This window comes from Lynx canadensis, chromosome B1, assembly GCF_007474595.2.
Source record: "Lynx canadensis isolate LIC74 chromosome B1, mLynCan4.pri.v2, whole genome shotgun sequence".
NCBI lineage: Eukaryota > Metazoa > Chordata > Mammalia > Carnivora > Felidae > Lynx > Lynx canadensis.
The window spans coordinates 88852132-88871984 of record NC_044306.2 but is presented as its reverse complement, the minus strand read 5'-3'; the positions used below and the strand labels follow the sequence as shown (position 1 = coordinate 88871984).

Sequence of the window (19853 nt, the reverse complement as noted above, 5' to 3'; positions counted from 1 at the left end):
TCTGTTTTTATCTTATTTTTTTCTTGCCTTCCCCTATGTTCATCTGTTTTGTTTCTTAAATTCCACATATGAGCACAATCATATATTTGTCTTTCTCTGACTGACTTATTTTGCTTCGCATAATACACTTTATTTCCAACCATGTTGTTGCAAATGGCAAAATTTCATTCTTTTTGATAACTGAGTAGTATTCCATTGTATGTATATGTGTGTGTGTGTGTGTGTGTGTGTGTGCGCGTGTGTGTGTGTACCACTTCTTCTTTATTCATTCATCAATCAGTGGATATTTGGGCTCTTTCCATAATTTGGTTAATGTTGATAACACTGCTATAAACATTGGGGTGCATGTGCCCCTTCGAATCTGTATTTTTGTATCCCTTGGGTAAATACCTATTGGTACCATTGTTGGGTTGTAAGGTAGTTCTATTTTTAACTTTTTGAGAAACCTCAAAAGTGGTTTTCCAAAGTGGCTGCACCAGTTTGCATTCCCCCAACAGTGCAAAAGAGTTCCCCTTTCTCCACATCTTACCAACATGATGCTGAATATCTTTTCATGTGTCTCTAGCCAACTGGATGTCTTCTTTGGATAGTGTCTATTCATTTTTTCTGCCCATTTCTTCACTGTATTATTTGTTTTTTGGGTGTTGAGTTTGATAAGTTCTTTATAGATTTTGAATACTAACCCTTTATCCAATATGTCATTTGCAAATATCTCCTCCCATTGCGTTGGTTGCCTTTTAGTTTTGTTGATTGTGTCCTACACTGTGCAGAAGCTTTTTATTTTCATGAGGTCCCAATAGCTCACTTTTGCTTTTATTTCCCTAGCCTCCAGAGACATATCTAGTAAGAAGTTGCTCTCACCAATGTCAAAGAGGTTACTGCTTGTTTTCTCCTCTAGGATTTTGATGGTCTCCTGTCTTGCATTTAGTTGTTTCATCCATTACAAATTTATTTTTGTATGTGGTATAAGAAAGTGGTCCAGGTTCATTCTTCTGCATGTCACTGTCCAGGTTTCCCAGCACCATTTGCTGAATGGACAATCCTTTTTCCAATGGATACTTTTTCCTGCTTTGTCGAAGATTAGTGGCCATACACTGGTGGGTCTATTTCTGCGCCCTCTATCCTGTTCCATTGATCTATATGTCTGTTTTTGTGCCGGTACCATAGTGTCTTGATTACAGCTTTTTAATTCAGCCTGAAGTCCAGAATTGTGATGTCTCCAGCTTTGCTTTTCTTTTTCAACATTACTTTCGCTATTCAGGGTCTTTTCTGGTTCCATACAAATTTTAGGATTGTTTGTTCTAGGTCTGTGAAGAATGCTTGTGTTATTTTGATAAGGATTGCATTGAATGTGTATATTGCTGTCGGTAATATAGACATTTTGACAATATTTGTTCTTCCAATCCATGAGCATGTGATGTTTTTTCCATTTCATTATGTCTTTTTCAATTTCTTTCATAAGCTTTCTCTAGTTTTCAGGGTACAGATCTTTTACCTCTTTGGATAGGTTTATTCCTAGGTATTTTATAGTTTTTGGTGCAATTGCAAATGGGATCAGTTCTTGATTTCTCTCTCTTTTGCTTCATTTTTGATGTATAGAAATACAACTTATTTTTTATGTTGATTTTATATCCCTTGACTTTGTTGAATTCATGTATCAGTTCTAGCAGGTTTTTAGAGGGATCTTTCCAGGTTTTTCATATAGAGTATCATGTCATCTGCAAAGAGTGAAAGTTTGAATTCTTCTTTGTCAATTCGTATGCCTTTTATTTTTTAATGTTATTTGATTGCTGAGGCCAGGACTTCAGTACTATGAACAACACTGGTGAGAGTGGACATCCCTGTCATGTTCCTGACCTTAGGGGTAATGTCAGGAACATGAACTTTTGTTTTTCCCCAATGAGGATTATACTAGATCTGAGCTTTTCATATATGTTTTTTATGATGTTGAGGTATGTTACTTCTATCCCTACTTTCTTGAGGGTTTTTATCAAGAAAGGATGGTGCATTTTGTCAAATGCTTTTTCTGAGTCTTTGAAAGGATCATATGGGTCTTAGCCTTTCTTTTATTAATGTGGTATATCACAATGGTTGATTTGCAAATATTGAACCAGCCCTGCAGCCCAGAATAAATCTCACTTGATCATGGTGAAACATTCTTTTAATGTACTGTTGAGTTCAATTTGATAGTATCTTGTTGAGAATTTTTGCATCCATGTTCATCAGGTTTATTGGCCTGTAATTCTCTTTTTTAGTATGGTATTTGTCTGGTTTTGGAATCCAGGTAATGCTGGCTTTATTGAATGAGTTTGGGAGCTTTTCTTCCATTTCTGTTTTGGAATAATTTGAGAAGAATAGGTATTAACTCTTCTTTAAATGTCTGGTAGAATTTCCCTGGGAAGCCATCTGGCCCAGGACTCTTATTTGCTGGGAGATTTTGTTTTAGTAATTCAATTTCTTTGCTGGTTTTGGGCCTGTTCAAAGTTTCTGTTTCTTCCCATTGAGTTTTGGTAGTGTGTGAGTGCCTAGGAATTTGCCCATTTCTTCCAGATTCTCCAGTTTGTTGGCTTATTATATTTTATAGTATTCTTATAATTGTTTCTATTTCTGTGGTGTTGGTTGTAATTTCTCCTCTTTTAGTTTTTTTGTTTTTTTTTGTTTTTTTTGTTGTTTTTTTTTTTTTTTTTTTTTTTCTATTTGGGTCTTCTTTCCTTTTTTTATGAGAAATGTGGCTAGGGTTTACCGATTTTTTTGTTCTTTCAAAAACTAGCATTTAGTTTCATTGATCTTCTACTGTTTATTTTTTGCTTATTTGTATGTTCGTTTGTTTGTTACTAAACTGCTTATTTCTGCTCTAATCTTTATTATTTCCTTTCTGCTGGCTTTAGACTTTATGGGCTTCTGCTTTTCTAGCTCCTTTAGGAGTAAGGTTAGATTGTGTATTTGGATCATTCTTGCTTCTTAAGATAGGCCTGAATTTCAATGTGCTTTCCTCTTAGGACGCCATTGTTGCATCCCAAAGGGTTTGGACTGTCGTATGTTCATTTTCATTTGCTTCCATGTATAGTTTTATTACTTTTCTTAATTTCCTGGATAACCCATTCATTCTTTAATAGGATGTTCTTTAACCTCCATAAATTTGAGGGCTTTCCAAATTTTTTTTCTTGTGGTTGACTTCAAGTTTCATAACATTATATTCTGAAAATATATATGGTATAATCTTGATCTTTTTGTACCTGTTGAGGGCTGATTTGTGACCCAGTGTATGATTTGTTCTAGAGAATGTTCCATGTGCACTATAGAAAAATGTGTATTCTGCTGCTTTATGATGAAGTGTTCTGAATATATCTGTTAAGTCCATCTGGTCCACTGTGTCATTCAAAGTCGTTGTTTCCTTGTTGATTTTCTGCTTACATGATATTTCCATTACTATAATTGGGGTAATAACGTCTCCTATCATTGTAGTATTATTATCAATGAGTTTATGTTTGTGATTAATTAATTGATTTATTTATTTGTACCAAGTTGGGGGCAAAAATAATTACAATTGTTAGGTTTTCTTGAGATAGATCCCTTAATTATGATATAATGCCCTTCTTCATCACTTGTTACAGTATTTCTTTTAAAATCTAGTTTGTCTGATATAAATATGGCTACTCTGGCTTTCTTTTGACCTCCATTAGCATGATAGATGGTTCCCCATCCCCTTGCAATCTTCAGGTGTGCTGACATTTAAAATGAGTCTCTTGTAGGCAGAATATAGACAGATTTGTTTGTTATCCATTTTGATACCTTATGTCTTTTGATTGGGGCATTTAGTCCATTAAAATTTTTTTTTACATTTATTTATTTTTGAAAGACAGAGAGAGACAGAGCGTGAGCAGGAGAGGGGCAGAGAGCAAGGGAGACACAGAATTTGAAGCAGGCTCCAGGCTCCGAGCTGTCAGCACAGAGCCCAATGCAGGACTCCATCCCATGAACCGTGAGATCATGACCTGAGCCGAAGTCGGATGCTTAACTGACTGAGCCACCCAGGTGCCCTGCATTTAGTCCATTTATATTGAGAGTGATTATTGAAAGATGCCATTGTGCTATCTGTGCATTGGTGATTCTGGTGATGTTCTCTGGTCTGCTGCTTTAGTCTTTTTTTTTTTTTTTTTTTCCTGCACTACAGAGTCCCCCTTAAAATTTCTTACAGGGCTGGTTTAGTGGTCACAAATTGTATTAGGTTTTTGTTGTTGTTGCTGTTGTTGTTTTTCCCCCTCTGGGAAAACCTTTATCTCTCCTTCTATTCTGAATATAGCCTTGCTGGATTAAGGATTCTTGGCTGCATATTTTTCCTATTCAGCACATTGAATATTCCCTGCCACTCCCTTCTGGCCTGACAGGATTCACTGGACAGATCTGCTACTAACCTTATGTGTCTACCTTGTTACTTTGTAGGTTAAGTACCTTTTGTCCCTAGCTGCTTTCAGAATTCTATCTTTATCCTTTTATTTTGCAAGTTTCATTATGATACATTATGGTGTCAGTCTGGTTGTTGTTGTTGTTGTTGTTGTTGTTGTGGCTGTTTTCCCCAAGGAATTCTCTGTGACTCTTGGACTTGAATGACTGTTTTCTTTGCCAAATTAGGGAATTCTTAGCTATAATTTGTTCAAATAAGACTTCTGCCCCATTTTCTTGCTCTTCTTATTCTGGGAATCTTATGATATGGATATTGTTTCTTTTCATAGAAGCACTTAGTTCTCTAAGCATCCCTTCAGGATTTAGCAATTCCCTTTCCCTCTTTTTTTTTCAGTTTCATTATTTTCCATAATTTTATCTTCTAATTCACCTATTCTTTCTGCTGATTATTCAGTCTTCACTGTCATTGTATCTAGTCCATTTTGCATCTCAGCTATAGCATTTTTTTAATTCATCCTGACTAGTTCTTCAGTGCTTGATCTCTGCAGCAAGGGTTTCTCCGGTGTCTTCTGTGCTTTTTTCAAGCCCAGCTGGTAGTCTTATGACTATTGTTCTAAATTCTTGTTCATATATAATATTGCTTATATCTGCTTTGAACAAGTCCTTGCCTGTGATTTCAAGAAGAAATCTTCTTGACCTTCCTTTTGGGGAGAATTCCTCCATCTTATCATTTTGGTTAAGTTTCTGTCTTTTGCATGTTTTAAAAGCTTATTATGTTTCCTGCACCTGAGAGTACTGCTATATTAAAAAGTGATCATACACTGTCCAGGGCCTGGCACTCCAGGGAGTGTTTCTTGTGTGTGCTTTGTCGCAATCTGCTGTTGTGTTTTGTTTGCTCTGTCCCACTGGTCAGTCTGCTGCAGAGCTCCTCCTTGGTTGCAGTGGTGGAGTGTTTGAGCCTTTAACTAGGTGTGCTTTGATTTGTTTTTTGAGGTAACCCTGGGGGAAGAGAGGAGGGAGTGAAGCCTGATCCCAAAAGAAGAGGAAAAGGAAAGGGGAAAAATAAATAAAAAGAGAATTAAAAAAACAAAAACAAACCCAAAACTATAAGGCTGATTTCAACGATTAAGAAAGGAAAAAAAAATAGGAAAAAAAAGCCAGGAAAAGAAAAAAGAAGGAAAAAGAAAATAATACAAAAGTCTTAACAAGAAAAAAAGGAGAGAGAGAAAAGGAAATGAAAAACAAAATAAAACAAAAAAGAGAACAATGAGCTCAATTCCAAAAGAAAAAAAAAGGAGAAAAAAAGAAAAAGAGAGTTTTCTATTGGTTCCTGGGTGTTGGTTGTGCTGGTCTTCTGGAATAGAGGCAGGCTGTGTGGGCTCAGAGTCAGTCTTGCCCCTGTAAACCAGCAGTGGCAGGCATGGGGGAGGGGGGTGAGAGGGGGGAGGGCAGGGTTTAGTGTTAGCCCCTTCACCAGGGGCTGCTATGTTGCTCTCTGAAGTCCCACCATGGTGGTGGTGGTGGGGAAAATAGCACCACCCCAATCTCTCATCCCTGGTCCAGGGATCACAACTCCTGCTGTTCAGGCAGCCCTCACAGAATAGCAGGGGGAGTCAGCTCATACTGCACCAAACCTCTTCTGCATTTTTTCTTTGGTGCGCAGCAGGGATTCAAAACCTGAAGTCTTAAAAGACACAGCACAGCACGGATCTTCTCCCCTTCTCCAACCTGCTGGTGAAAGGCATTTGGCTGGCACCTGCAGGGTCTTTTGTCCTTGACGAGGCAATAAACCTTCTTCCAAATGTACTCCAGGAAGGGGATTATTCTTTCCCAGTGTGCCCCGGTGATCGCTACCACACAGTACACACTCCAATGCCAACTCCCACCTCCCCAGGAGTGCACACCATGGCTCTGCTCTGGTGAAAGTATCGTGCTTCCAAAACCTCAGTTGCAGCTCAAAAAGCTGTTTGCAAAAAAAGAACTGGGACACTCAGTACTTTTTACTCTCCAGTCTATGGTACAGAAAGATTTCTCTCTTGTGCTAAGTTGATGCCACACTACCTCAATCCCTTTCTCTTTCTCTCCTTTTTTTCTCTTCACAGAAAGGGTTCCCTCCTCTCAGTGGCTCTGGTGTTCCCTCCCTCCCCAGTTTACATTCACCCACCTCACACCTGCCATGCTGTCTCCTTCCAACTGTGGAGAACTTTCTGCCATTTGTAGACAAATTTCTTGGGTCTTCAAAGTGATCTGACCTCAATACAGCTGTGTTGAGGGACAAGGAAAGGCCAGAGTCCCCCCACTTCTTCACCATCTTGACTCATCCTCCCAGAACTGATTTTTTATACTTTGATATTGTCAGGATTTCTAAAAAATCAAGTTTATACATAAACTATGAGAGAAGCTGAGAGGTGTTCTTTGTCCTTTCACAAGCCATTGTAGGGATTCTCAACTCTTGGTGAGATGGAAACCTATTGGTAGTCTATTATACAGAAATGAAGCATGAACAGAATCACACTTTTGACATGAAAATTCTGGTATGTTAAAAATACACTGCAATACGGGTAGAGACAAGGACGAAGAACAGAAAAGTCACTTGGGAAACTATTGCAATAATCCAGATGAAAAATAATGGTGGCTCAGGTCAAAGATTTAGTCCTCAACAGTTAGAAAAGAGTTCCCACTAATTTTAGAATTTTTCTAAAACATCTGTAGATGGACCATGTGTGGAGGCAGTGGAATAAACATATTAGAAGCTCGGTTTTGAGTATAGTCAATTAGATACGTGTGTTAAGACATTCTAGGTGAAGATGTCAAAGGGGTAACTGTCTATATGAAGCTGGATTGCAGGGGAAAGAAGATTGCAGGTATATAATTGGGAAGCATTAACATATAAATGACATTTAAAGGTCACCAAGGGAATTAGCATAAATAGAAAAGAAAAGAAATCCAGATACTGATCCCCCGTAAGCCCGAACAGTGTGACTGAGAGTCAAAGAGGAAGCAGTTAAGGTGCATGAAAGAATTATATTTTTAGAAAGAAAAAAAAAAAAAAAACAACAGAGAGTATAATTTCCTCAAAGCTACAAATACATCAAATGATGATAGTAGATCAAATAAAATAAAACAGAGAAATAACCATGGAAATCTGTTATTGGGATTCATTGGTGACCTTGAGAAGAGCCCATTTTGGTTGAGTGTTGACAACAAAAGCCTGTAGGTGGAGGTTCAGTAGAGAATGGGAAAAGATAAATTGGAAAAAGTGAGTATAGACAAGGAGATAAGTGGAGCAGTCCTGGAAGGGATGTAAAGTTAAGAAAGGTGTTTTTATCGTTGTTGTTATTTGTTTGTACGAAAGAAGTTCATGTCTATGTACTTAGGGAAGATTCCAGTAGAGAGGGAAAACTTGGTGACAAGAGAAAGGGAAAATTGCTGAGCAAAGACATTGTCTGTGATAGATGATGTGATCTAGTTCACAAGGTGAGAGGGTGAAGATGTGTGGCAGAGAAGGACAATATACAAGTTCAGATGCAGGTGGATTATTGGAAGTAGTGGTGGGGGCTTGTGGAAAGTCTCTTCTGATTGTCCCTATCTTCTCAGTGAACTAGGTGGCAAGGTCATTAACTGAGGTAGTAGGGAGTGGGCTGGAAATATGAGGGAAAAGAAGGGATGAAATACTTGTGGGGAAACTTCTGAGTATAAATGGAATAGTGAAATGTAATATCATTGTCAAGCAACTTGAAAGCACATAATCAAGGTTTATGATTAGGAATTTTAATTGAGAGCAGGCTATGGGTGTGGGGGTGTGGGGGGGTGCATGGGTGCGTGTGTGTTCTAGCCACATGTGGTGTACAAGTGTATATGTGGAATAACAAAAGGTTAGCAAGTCTTTCCATAATATAATGATGAAATCAGAGAAGGTTGAGAAGTTTGGAATTATAAGCTAGTAAAAGAGAATGAGGTCACGCTAGGTGTGAGGTACAGAGAAAATGTTAGGACCAATGTTTTGTAAGTGTTCTGGGTTGAACTGTGTCCCCCAAAAGATACGTTCAAGACCTAACCCCTGGTATCCATGAATGTGACCACATTTGGAAATAGTCTCTGCAGATGTAATCAAATTAAGATGCGGTCATGCTAGATTAGGGTGTCCCTAATGTAATAACTGGTGACCTTATAAGAAAAAGAAATCTGAAACAGGCACAGAGGTAAGACAGCCATGTGAAGACACAGGTGGAGAATGGCATTATGCTGCCACAAACTAAAAAGCACCAAGAAGCCTAGAAACCACCAAATCTAAAAAAAGGCAAGGAAGGATGCCTCTGCATGGCCCTGCTGACCCTTGATTATGGACTTCTTAACTCTTGATTATGGTCTCCAGAATTGTGACAGAATAAATGCCTGTTGTTTGAAACCGCACAGTTCATGATATGTTGTTATATAGCAGCCCTGGTGAACTAACACAGTAAGTCAGAGCAACATCAAAGTTGTAGCTGAACCAGAGATATTTAGCCATGGAGACAGGAAGTGATGGCTGGACCGCTCAGGATGGAGTGCTTATCTATGGCAGAGTGGTAGATGGAATGTGAAGATCATCGGATAAGAGAACTTCAAGAAACTGAGATGCCAGGGAATTGCAAGGATTATCTTTGTGGATGTTAAAATCATCAAAAATGAAGCCAATAGTGACATTAGAGAGAGTGATGCAAATGTGGAAGTCCAAATATGACACTAACACTGGAAACTGATTTTAGGGTTTTAGATGACAACAAAAAAGAGGGAAATGGGTAGAATCCTCTGATGACATAAGATTTAAAGCTGACATTATTTTGTATGTTTAGAAGCATCATTCAATTGGTAAAAATATATATTCTTCAAACTGAATTTGTGTGTAGCCTTATATTTGACATTTATCCATATAAATATATGTTCACCAATTTCTGCCGTGTAGTAGTCCATTGAAAGTTACGCCAGATTATTTATCAATTCCCCTGTTAATAGATGTCTGTTTTTTCTAGTTCTTAATATTAAAAGCAAAACTCTCTTTCATTGTTTTTTTTTTTTGTTTTTATCTTACTGCACCTATAATTTTGTGTCCATTATTTTATTATTTATTTATTTATTTATCTATCTATCTATTTAGAGAAAAAAAGAAAGGCTTTAGTCAAAATCTTTACAATAAAATAATTATAATTACAAATGGAATGGAAATGAATAGTTTTCCAAGCAAATCTAATACACAAACATGCCATCTTTTAGAGTAAAATGCCAGTTTAACATTCTTAAACAGCTGTGTGAGACAATGGCTCTGCTTTGTGCGAAACATGATAAGCAAAATTAAGAAAAAACTCTGCAAAATTCTTTAGTTACTCAAGGAAATTGCCTAAAAAGAAAATAGCACAAGAAAAAAAAAAAAAAGGAGTACATTCTAGTATTTGATTTGTATACAGAGGCTAGCACGACCAGCACTGATGTAAGCCTCATACCTGCTAAATAAATCTTTGGGTAGTTTCAGTTTGAAGTTAATAGCTGAAGTCCTAGAAACTGTGCTTTTCTGCAGCCACATGGCCAAAAAGGTAGATGTTATCATAAAGGTGCCCTACAAAATCTTCACTAATGTGTTGAGCAGCACGACAGATATTTCAAATAAATTCTTTTTGACATTTTATTCTTTACATGAGGTCTAGTGAGGTCAAGGGAAAGTAGAATCAATGAGCAGCACAGTATGTAGACAACATCAGGACTGAGGCCGAGTTCTCGCATTAAATCGGGGTTACAAGCACAGAATCTATGCGAGAACTTTGTTATGAGACTTTCAAGATACTCCTCATGCTCTTCAGAGGCGTTGATATGACGAAATAATTCTCTCTGTGCATTGGGCAAGAATTGATTTCTAAAATTATGCAACATTACAAGGTCATCCAAGACATCTCTTTTTTTCATCAAGATAGAGTCTCCTTTTTTAGTATTCTTGTACAGAAGATAAACTTTGCTATTTCCCTTGGTGACTCATCTAGGATACCCTTGGACATAAAGTAGTTTATTCCCTCCTCTGGGTTGGCCTTAAAGGTGAGGCTACCTTCATCCAGCCGCATATACAATTTTCTGAAAGCAAATCCTAGGGGAGGGTTCTTACTATACATGGAACAGTGACCCCAAGTGGGTTGACACAACTCTCGCCAGAGAAGTTCATCATTTGCAAGGTCCTGCCAAACGCATGACCCTAGGCAGAAGTCCGTTGCATTCAGGTAGGACAAGAGGGTAAAGCTTAGCTCGGGGCCAACATTTCCAGATTAATGAATTTTTCCTGATCTTTAGCTTCCTGTGCCTTCAAAGGATGATATATATCAATGCCTCCTTGGACTTGTTTATGACGACCCGTGTTAGACGACCATCCTGCTCTGCTGTCTGCTGAAGTAGCTGGGCTCTCTATGGCCTTCCTGCTGTAGCTGCTGGTGTCCCTCCACTCTCCACAGCCCCTCACCAATCTGCAAGCTGTTAGAAACAGGCTCACGTGACTCTGGAGGTGGGGAAGGTGGGGGGGCAAGCATGGAATCTGTAGGTCAGGCTATCAGGAAAGACAGCCTGGAACTCTCTGGAATGGGCTGAAACTGCCCTCCGCAAGCAAAATTTCTTCTTCTGGGCCTGCCATTATTTTAAAATTGTGCCTCCTGTCTTTCTTGGCTGGCCCGTCCTTTCTGAATTTTTTTTCTCTTTTATTAGCCTTTGCAAAAACCTGGCTTTTTTTTTTTAAATATATATTATTTGTTTTTTCTTTGTTTCCTAGAAGTGATAATTTATTATTTTTTTTTATTTTATCGTATTTATTTGCATATTTCTAGACGTTGTGGGAGCACTATTATGAATATTATTTCACTGTTTGATGTAGAATAAACACTTATGTCATTTATTCTGATTTTTCTCAATTTTTAAAAATATTCACTTGAGATTTTAAATTTCTATGGTTTTTGCTACATCTCACAAGTATAGATATCCTCTCCATTCAGTTATTAATATTTTATAATTTCCAGTGAGTTATTCTCTGAATTCAGTTTTAACTAATAACATGGAGAATGTTACATACGCTTTCAGTTCTATGTTTTGTTTTGTTTCTTGCATGCCCCTTTTTTCTTCTAAGCTTTCGGTCTTTTTTGTTGATATTCATCTTCTACTAATTCCTTCAACAGTGTTAAAGCCTCTTATGCTTTTGTATGCAAATATTTTTATTTCCTAGTCAGTCCTGAATCACAGACATTCAGGTAGAAGTATACAGTGTCTGCCTGATAAATTATTTTTTGCCATTAATGACTCCCTTTATCAGTATAAAAGTATATTAATTGTATATTAACGTTATTATATGTGTAATACTTGGCTGATCCCTTCCCATTTCTTGAATTTTAAACTTTCTTAGTCATTATATTTCAGGTATGATTCTTTTAAATAAAATTTGTTACTTTATCAGACCTAACATTCTCTGTATTTAAAGAAGCAGATTTATATTTGGACATATTTCAATCAATTTGTTTTGTTTTGTAGATCTACTCATCATGTTTTCTTTGTTCTTTTTACTTTATTTTGACTTCTTTAAAACTGATACACATTTATCTATTTTCTTTTCCCCATTACAATTTCGGTTGTTATTTGTATTCCAAATTTTGTGTATGTGTACCTGACACTTTTTACCTCTTTCTAGAAATAGATCACTCTTCATTGTACAACTCAATGAATTTTCACAAAGTGAGCATGTCCTTATAACCAGCCTCCAGATTAAGAAGTCAAAGATTCCAAACATTCCAGAAAATCCTTGGTGCTTCCTGCCAGTCACTATCTGTAGTTGCTTAGCTTTCTGTGTGGCATGTTAACCTAATTCCTTAGATTCATCTCCCAGTTAACAAATTCTCTGTTTAGCTCCAACTAATCTCTTTAGTCTTTCCATTGAGTTTTCAGTTCCATTATTGTACAAGTACTATTCACAAGTCCTATTTTATTTTTTCACATTTGTTCTTTTCTTCCTTTATTAGCTCTTCGATTGTTTTAAGTCAATTAGCTCTTCGATAGTGTATATTTAATGGTATCCTGATTATTCTCCTATTTTAGCTTTTAACTTCAATTTCCGTTTCTTGCAACTACTAACACCCTCATGGAGGCTCCCTTATCATGTTTTAAAATTGAGTTTTATGGGAGCGCCTGGGTGGCGCAGTCGGTTAAGCGTCCGACTTTAGCCAGGTCACCATCTCGCGGTCCGTGAGTTCGAGCCCCGCGTCAGGCTCCGGGCTGATGGCTCAGAGCCTGGAGCCTGTTTCCAATTCTGTGTCTCCCTCTCTCTCTGCCCCTCCCCCGTTCATGCTCTGTCTCTCTCTGTCCCAAAAATAAATAAACATTGAAAAAAAATTTTAAAAAAATGTGAGTTTTATGAGTTAATTTTCATCAACGTTTTTTTTCACATCTCATCATATTCTTTCAGTTTCCTTGTTTCTGAGAAGGTTATATAGATTTCAGTATTCTAGGGGAAATTGTAGGTGAATATTATCAATTTGAAAGCCGGGTTTAGACCTGTTTGGCCCCAAGCCTTTGATTTTTCCTAGCTGCCTTTATTCCTTTTTACTCAAGACTAAACAGAACAGAAATTTTATGGCCACATCTTTGTTTGTGTATAGAGTTTTTCTAGTTCACTTTTAATGGATGGAGAATATCTATGAAAAGATTCTCAAGCAGTATTTTACACAGCCTGAGGCCATTTTTTTTGTCTTCCTGTGTAGATTAGAAGGTTAGGCTTCAGCCTCTAAAGCCTAAATATACGGTCAAAATCTCTATAGGCTATAGGGCCATCAACACACCATGTTAATTTTTATTATTCTCTGTACTCCTGAATCTTTCCTTTCATTCCTTTGTGTTTGACTAGATATTATTTTTTTAGAGTGTTATTGTACATATAATCTCATCTTAGTAGCAGATAGGAAATTCTCTGAGTCAGCTTAGGACATCGTGTTTTTAATAAAAGGAAGGAGTATAAACACTCGACTAACTTTTCCTATTAAAGACAGTAGGCGGCTGGACTCATCTGTGTCTCCTTTACTGTGCTTAATCCTCATGACCCCTATTCTCTTTTGCACATTTCTCACTAGCCTCTGTTGTTACTTCCCAAACAACCAGAGACCTAATCTCCTCACTCATTTCACTCCAAACACCAAAACTCTTTCCTGAACTTCAGTTTCATCAAATGTAATTCCCAGGAATAATTTCTCTAATTATAGACTTAGGAAAATCAATTTACCACTCTATTTTTAAAAATTAGTTTTTAAACGTTGATTTTTCAATAGCATATTGTAGAAAAGACACTCTCATTGTTAGAGAAAACAAAAACAAAAACAAAAGCCCATGGGGAGCCTGGGTGGCTCAGTCGGTTGAGTGACCAACCTCGGCTCAGGTCATGATCTCATGGTTTGTGAGTTCGAGCCCCGCGTCGGGCTCTGTGTTGACAGCTCAGAGCCTGGAACCTGCTTCTGATGCTGTGTCTCCCTCTCTCTCTGCCCCTCCCCCACTCATGCTCTGTCTCTGTCTCAGAAATAAATAAACATAAAAATTAAGCAACAACAACAACAAAAGCCCACAAAAGACCTAACATGCTCTATAAGATTTATAACTCCAAGGTAAGAAAGGACTGGAAAATCATGCACACAAAACTGTAAGGAGACATAAAACTATCATGAAAACCATGGTTACGCCACAATCCTTGATTAGCTGGAATAGCAGTTTGGTATACATCTTATACCATATGTAAAGCCATTAGTCAGCAGAGTGAAATCATTCCAATACTGATTAGAATGATTCAGTTTGCTGCAAATTGAAATCATCCGATTTGCTGATTTCAGATTTTCATATTTACTTTCTTTTGCTCATATGTTCTCTAGAGTCGAAGAGTTTTCCTATATGATTTCTTCAAGCTATTTGGTTTAATGTTTCAAAACTATGATCATTAAAAGTGAGGCTTTTTGTCGCACAACATTGTGAATGTACTCAATGCCACTGAATTGTGCACCTCAGAAGGTTAATTTTATGTTATGTGAATTTCACCGTAATAAAAAAAAAGTGGGATTTTTCTCACCACCAATGTTGACAGGGTAGAAACAATTACTTTCTACTTATGCACTGAATTCACTCCTGACTTAGTCCTTGCTTAAGTTCACACTTAAGCAAGAGGTGGAAATAAGACCTTTGAGAGACTGTCTGGCATCCCCTCATTTTTGCACCCAATTTCCCATTAATATGTACATTCTATTAATATGCACACTAATACGTACGCTACTACCTGATTTTCACCTGTGCAATTCCAGGAACAGCTCTAATGACAGTTTCCCTGTTTGACAAATACCTTAAGCTTTCTGCAGTATTAAAAGTGGAGGTAAAAAACTTCCTCTTGGGCACATATTCATGTCGGTTAAGCGTCTGTCTCTTGATTTCAGCTCAGGTCATGATCTCCAGGTTCGTGAGTTCAGGCCCCACATGAGGCTCTGTGTGCAGTGTAGAGCCTGCTTAAGATTCTCTCCCCCTTGCTCTCATGCTCTCTCTCTCTCTCAAAAAAAAAAAAAATGAAATGAATGAATGAATGAATAAATAAATAAACCTCTAAATACTCTAAGAAAATGCAATTAATATAAACTCCATGAGACAAAGACCATATTAGCTATTCCACAAATATATTAATTGGATGAATTAATGAATCAAAAAGTATATTTTACTTACATATTTGGCATCTGTATTTTTATTCAGTACATCAAAAATGTTATCTTTCCTATATTTCTAAGATAATGTTAAGACACTACTTACATATTTGTTCAATGGTTTGTATATGCAGCAGATAAATTTTGTGTTATGAAATAGTCTGTTCACTCTTCCTTGCTTCTGTCAGTAATCCTGAACTGAGATGCAGCCAAATTACTATTATTACTTCTTAGATGTATAAAAGCTCTCTTTAGACCAACGTCAATGTTTTTTATTCTAACATTACTTTTTTAAAAGGGAAATTACTACTACCAAACTGACAGTTAAGGAAGGAAGAAATGTTGTAATCAGTTATGGGCATTACATTAAATAGTGAGTAATAATACTGTTTATTTGAAAAGAAACTATTTGCACCTGCATGCTTTCATTTGGCTGTATATAGATATCTTTTTAAAATTATGCGATGATTATAATATTTGCTGTATTAACAAAATATCCCACTTTTTGCAATTATAAAAGAGTATAAGGCATTTATTAATTCAGCTACACTTAGAATCAAATATTTTGTGCAACGTCATGACTTAGAAGATTTTCCCCAACTTCTGACCAACACTATGTGATAGTCAAGATAATGAAATTATAGCTCTACTCTCTTTTTCACAGGATTTTAAGTTAGTATCAGTTTGTTTTGCCCTATTATTTTTATTGTGAAAGTTTAGCTTTATCATCAACTTATTTTACTTTTCCACTTCTTAGCCATTACTGGAACATAGTACATTTTATTATATATCTTTATATATATATAAAATAAGATATTATGTATCTTTATTATATTGTCATTGTCATTTTAATCAATCTCCCCCTTCTGCTAGTTCTACGCTCTAAGTTGATTCAAACATTCGGACTTTCAAGCCATTCTATTTTTCTACTACTTTTCTGAATAAATTATTTGTACCTGTATTCTCTTCTTCCCCTGGGTCACTGCAATTAATTAAAAGAAAAGCAGACATGCTTTTAAGTATTCTTTCTTTAATTCAATCTATCTTGGCTAGAGGATATTTGGAGGCTGACAATTTGGGTCCAAGTTTCTGTAAAACAGTGAGTAAAGCTGGGCTCAGTCACCATAGCAACACCAAGAGAGAAGCATCCCCTCAGGAAGCGTGCCTCTCATTTTTCACTCCAGAAATTGGTTTATCCTCATACCATCAACTACCTTGACCAAGTCTTTGTAGAAACTCACTTTACTGTTGACACATTAAAGAGTGAATTCAGGATGACAATTGTTTAGAAGAATATAAATGCAAATATTACTTCACAATTTGGAATAAGAAAAAAATATAAGAAAAAAAGAAAAACATTAAAAATCAGTATCACTCTATTTTGGGGAGTCTTTATTTCCTCTTCACAGATACTCAGAAAAAAATTACTATCACTGAACTGTTTTACCCTGGATCTCCTACTCATTTAAAATTCCACAAAATGGGGCACCTGGATGGCTCAGTCAGTTAAGTGTCCAACTCTTGATTTCTGCTCAGGTCGTGAGTTCACAGTTCATAGGATTGGCCTTGCGTGGGGTTCCCTGCTAACAGTGCAAGGCCTACTTGAGATTCCCTTTCTCCCTCTCTATCTGCCCTTACCCCACTTGTGTGTGTGTTTGTGTGTGTGTGTGTGTGTGTGTGTGTGTGTACATGTGCATGCGTTCTCTGTCAAAAATAAAGTTTAAAAATATAACATTTAAAAATACAATAACACAAAATGCTGCATTTTTTTTACCATTTTGCATGTAAATTAAGCGGAATTCTTCCCTATTGTACAAATGTACTATAAAGATATATGTTTACCTCATATCTCCAGTGTTTCAATAGAATTTACCTTCTCTGTGACTTTGTAAGTGTCACCTTGGCAAACTTATGCCAACTGAGTTATTTTTATCAACAAGGGAGGACTTGTTTAGACATATAAATGGTCTTAAAAACATTAGTATAAAGTTACATTAATGTAAATTCAGGGAATAAGAATGGGTTCAAATTCTAGCTTCAGCATTTAGTACTTCCATGAGTTTTCCCAAATTATTTGACTTTCCTAAATCTAAGTTCCCACTGACTTCATGGGATGCCATCTGTTGTGCAGTTCAGAGCCCAGGAAGTCATATACCTGAGCCAAAGAAACATTTCTGTTATTCTCTTGAATGTGACTGGTAATACCTCATTATTGTGTCTTTTTTGTGGTGGAAATGGATGGCTAAATTATGTAATTCATGTATTTACAAAAATGTCTTGAACCCCGTACCTTCCCAATGATTACGGAATGTTAGTGTTATCAGCTTTTATCCCTCATCTACTTTTGCTGCACAACTACTTTGAAAATACTTTAAACTCTATTATCCAATATTTCACAAGCTCTGGTTAATCCATTACCTGCTGCCATTTATTTTTTCTACCCTGTGTCAGAAGTAGCATCAAAATCTGTTATGCAACCCGTACAAAATAAAACAAATTAGAAATCTGAGACATAACCTTTACACAGTAGTTTGTGAAAAATACTTTACTTTTGTGAGGAATAATTAACCATATTGCAATATCTGTGATCTATAAACCTATGATTATTCACATGTTAACTTCATCTGACAATATCATTTCCGATAATACTGTATAGCTTCAATACCCTCTAGAACAGATTATATGAAGACACAACAGAAATCTACTAAGCATTACTTCATTGCTCTAAAATAATTCATCATAATTAACACATAATTGCAATAATTAACTTACCCTTGCTCTGCCTCAGTCTCTTCTTGAGTGTTTTATGTTGGAGATGAAATGATATACTCCATAGAGAAAACTTTTTACTGAAAACAAATTTAATTTGAGGTCAAGAGAAGAAAGACGAAAGAAAAGGCACAGTGTAACTATTCGTGTGGAGTTGTCCAATGTCCTTTGTGCTTCTTAGCTGTCTTTCAAAAGGGTCAGATTGAAAGGAGGTTTGGGGGTCATCTCTGATTTGTAGTATTTGTTCTGAATTGTCTGGAATTCTATTTGTTTTCTCGCCCAGTGCTGACATGGGGTTGATGGCTGTAAGTTTCTTGTCCTTGTCCCCACAGGATCCTTTTCCTTATCAGCTCTTGGCAGATTGTGACCATTTAAGGAAAGACTTCTTTACTGGTTTATCAGCCTTATTTTCATAGCTTCTCATTTCCAAATGTCAAAAAGTATTATGTACATTAAAAAAGTGCACTCATCCATGCCAGGCAATTGTAAGTGGAATTGTATTTTAAGTGATACAGCAAACAAAAGTGACCTTGGTAAGTCTCACAGCTCGTCAGAAATATGACTATTTCTTCAATTCGAGTTTTATTTAAAGAACTCTAGAGCTAAGCTTAAGGGAGGTGGACTGTTTTTAGAAGAAAAAAACTAGAAAATGATAGCTTACGATTTTAAAGCCCATCAACTCACACTATTATAAAAACCCACCAAGCAGTGTGGGGGGACAGAAGAGCTAAACCGCACATAATAAACAGCAAAACAAAACCTTATAAGGGAGAATAGCAAAAGTCAGAAAGGAAAGAACCCCAACCCCAAACCTTGCAATGTTCCCTTTGACTCACTGCTAATCACAAACAATTCCAGTGATTTACTACCAAACAAGGCAAGAATTCAGGATCCACATGTTGAGGATTTACTCTACGATGCAGCTTATGAAAACAGGGAACCAATTTGCCATCAGAAAAAAGTGTGCACTAACCAGAAATTTCTTGAGAAAATATTGCCAGATTGGGTAATAGCTTCGTGAATAAGCCTGGAAAGTAGAGGGCTTTATGGAGCTTAATAATCAAGACAGACTCTGGGAGTTGAACAAAATGCCTTTTGTCTTCAGTCATTTGCATAACAGCAGTTTTTTATTTTAAAAGGTTTCATGCTGAAACTAGGAATGCTCTAAAAAGAGAAACAGTGAGAATCCCCATTTTGAAAACAAGCTGAGTAGGAGTGAAACTATCGCCAAGTGGTCTGGCTGCATCTCAGGATTGTTGTAAAAATAAGTTATGGTGAACTCAGGCCTGAGTCAAAGGCTATGGGCACAGGGGTCAGGATAATGGCTGAGTACTGAGGAGCACATTCCATTCCCATTGCTATGAAAATAGAAAGCAAGTATGAAGAATGACGTTTTGGTGGGTGCAGAGAATTGCAGGCAGTTCCGTTACTGAGTGGAAGGTTTGCTTTTTCCTCCTGAAGAAAGGATACGTAAAATGGTGCACCTTTCCCTTCAGATTCATAAAGCATCAGACGTGCGCATATTACTAACAACATCATGATAATATCACTGCCCTATGCAATTGTTTTTTATGGAAAGGAGTACCAACAATTAAAGTGGATCATTTCTTACAAGAATTAAAAACTTTACATCCTTGTAACATGTACTTTATAATACAGGAACTCCTTTAAACTTGAATAGACAAATTTTGCAAAAAAGTTTTAGCTTGCAGACCAAATATAATATGACTGCCAAATAATAAGCTTTAACACAAAATATAGCTTTTTAAATTCTCAAATTTTAAATTTTTTAAACACTTTTTTAGATATAGTTCATAACCAGTTGGCTATCTCAAAATAGTAATTTTTATTTAATGTTGACATCGTGTTAAAGCCCGTATTTTGCTATCGTCCACTGTATTTTCTACTTATTGGTAATTTTCTCCATCTGTCTTTGAGGTTAACTTTCATTGTTTTATGAAGGCA

General features: G+C 36.6%; 1 long non-coding RNA gene and 1 pseudogene across 1 annotated transcript in view; both read right to left on the bottom strand.

Moving 5' to 3' along the window:
• The window catches only part of LOC115512243, a 92921-nt gene extending 74564 nt beyond the window's left edge, over window positions 1-18357 (bottom strand). Inside the window, exon 1 of the long non-coding RNA XR_003968332.1 lies at window positions 17892-18357. This is a non-coding gene — a long non-coding RNA (uncharacterized LOC115512243). The remainder of the gene's footprint in view (window positions 1-17891) is intronic.
• On the bottom strand, window positions 9653-11154 carry LOC115512242 (annotated as a pseudogene).
• Window positions 18358-19853: the final 1496 nt, after the last annotated feature.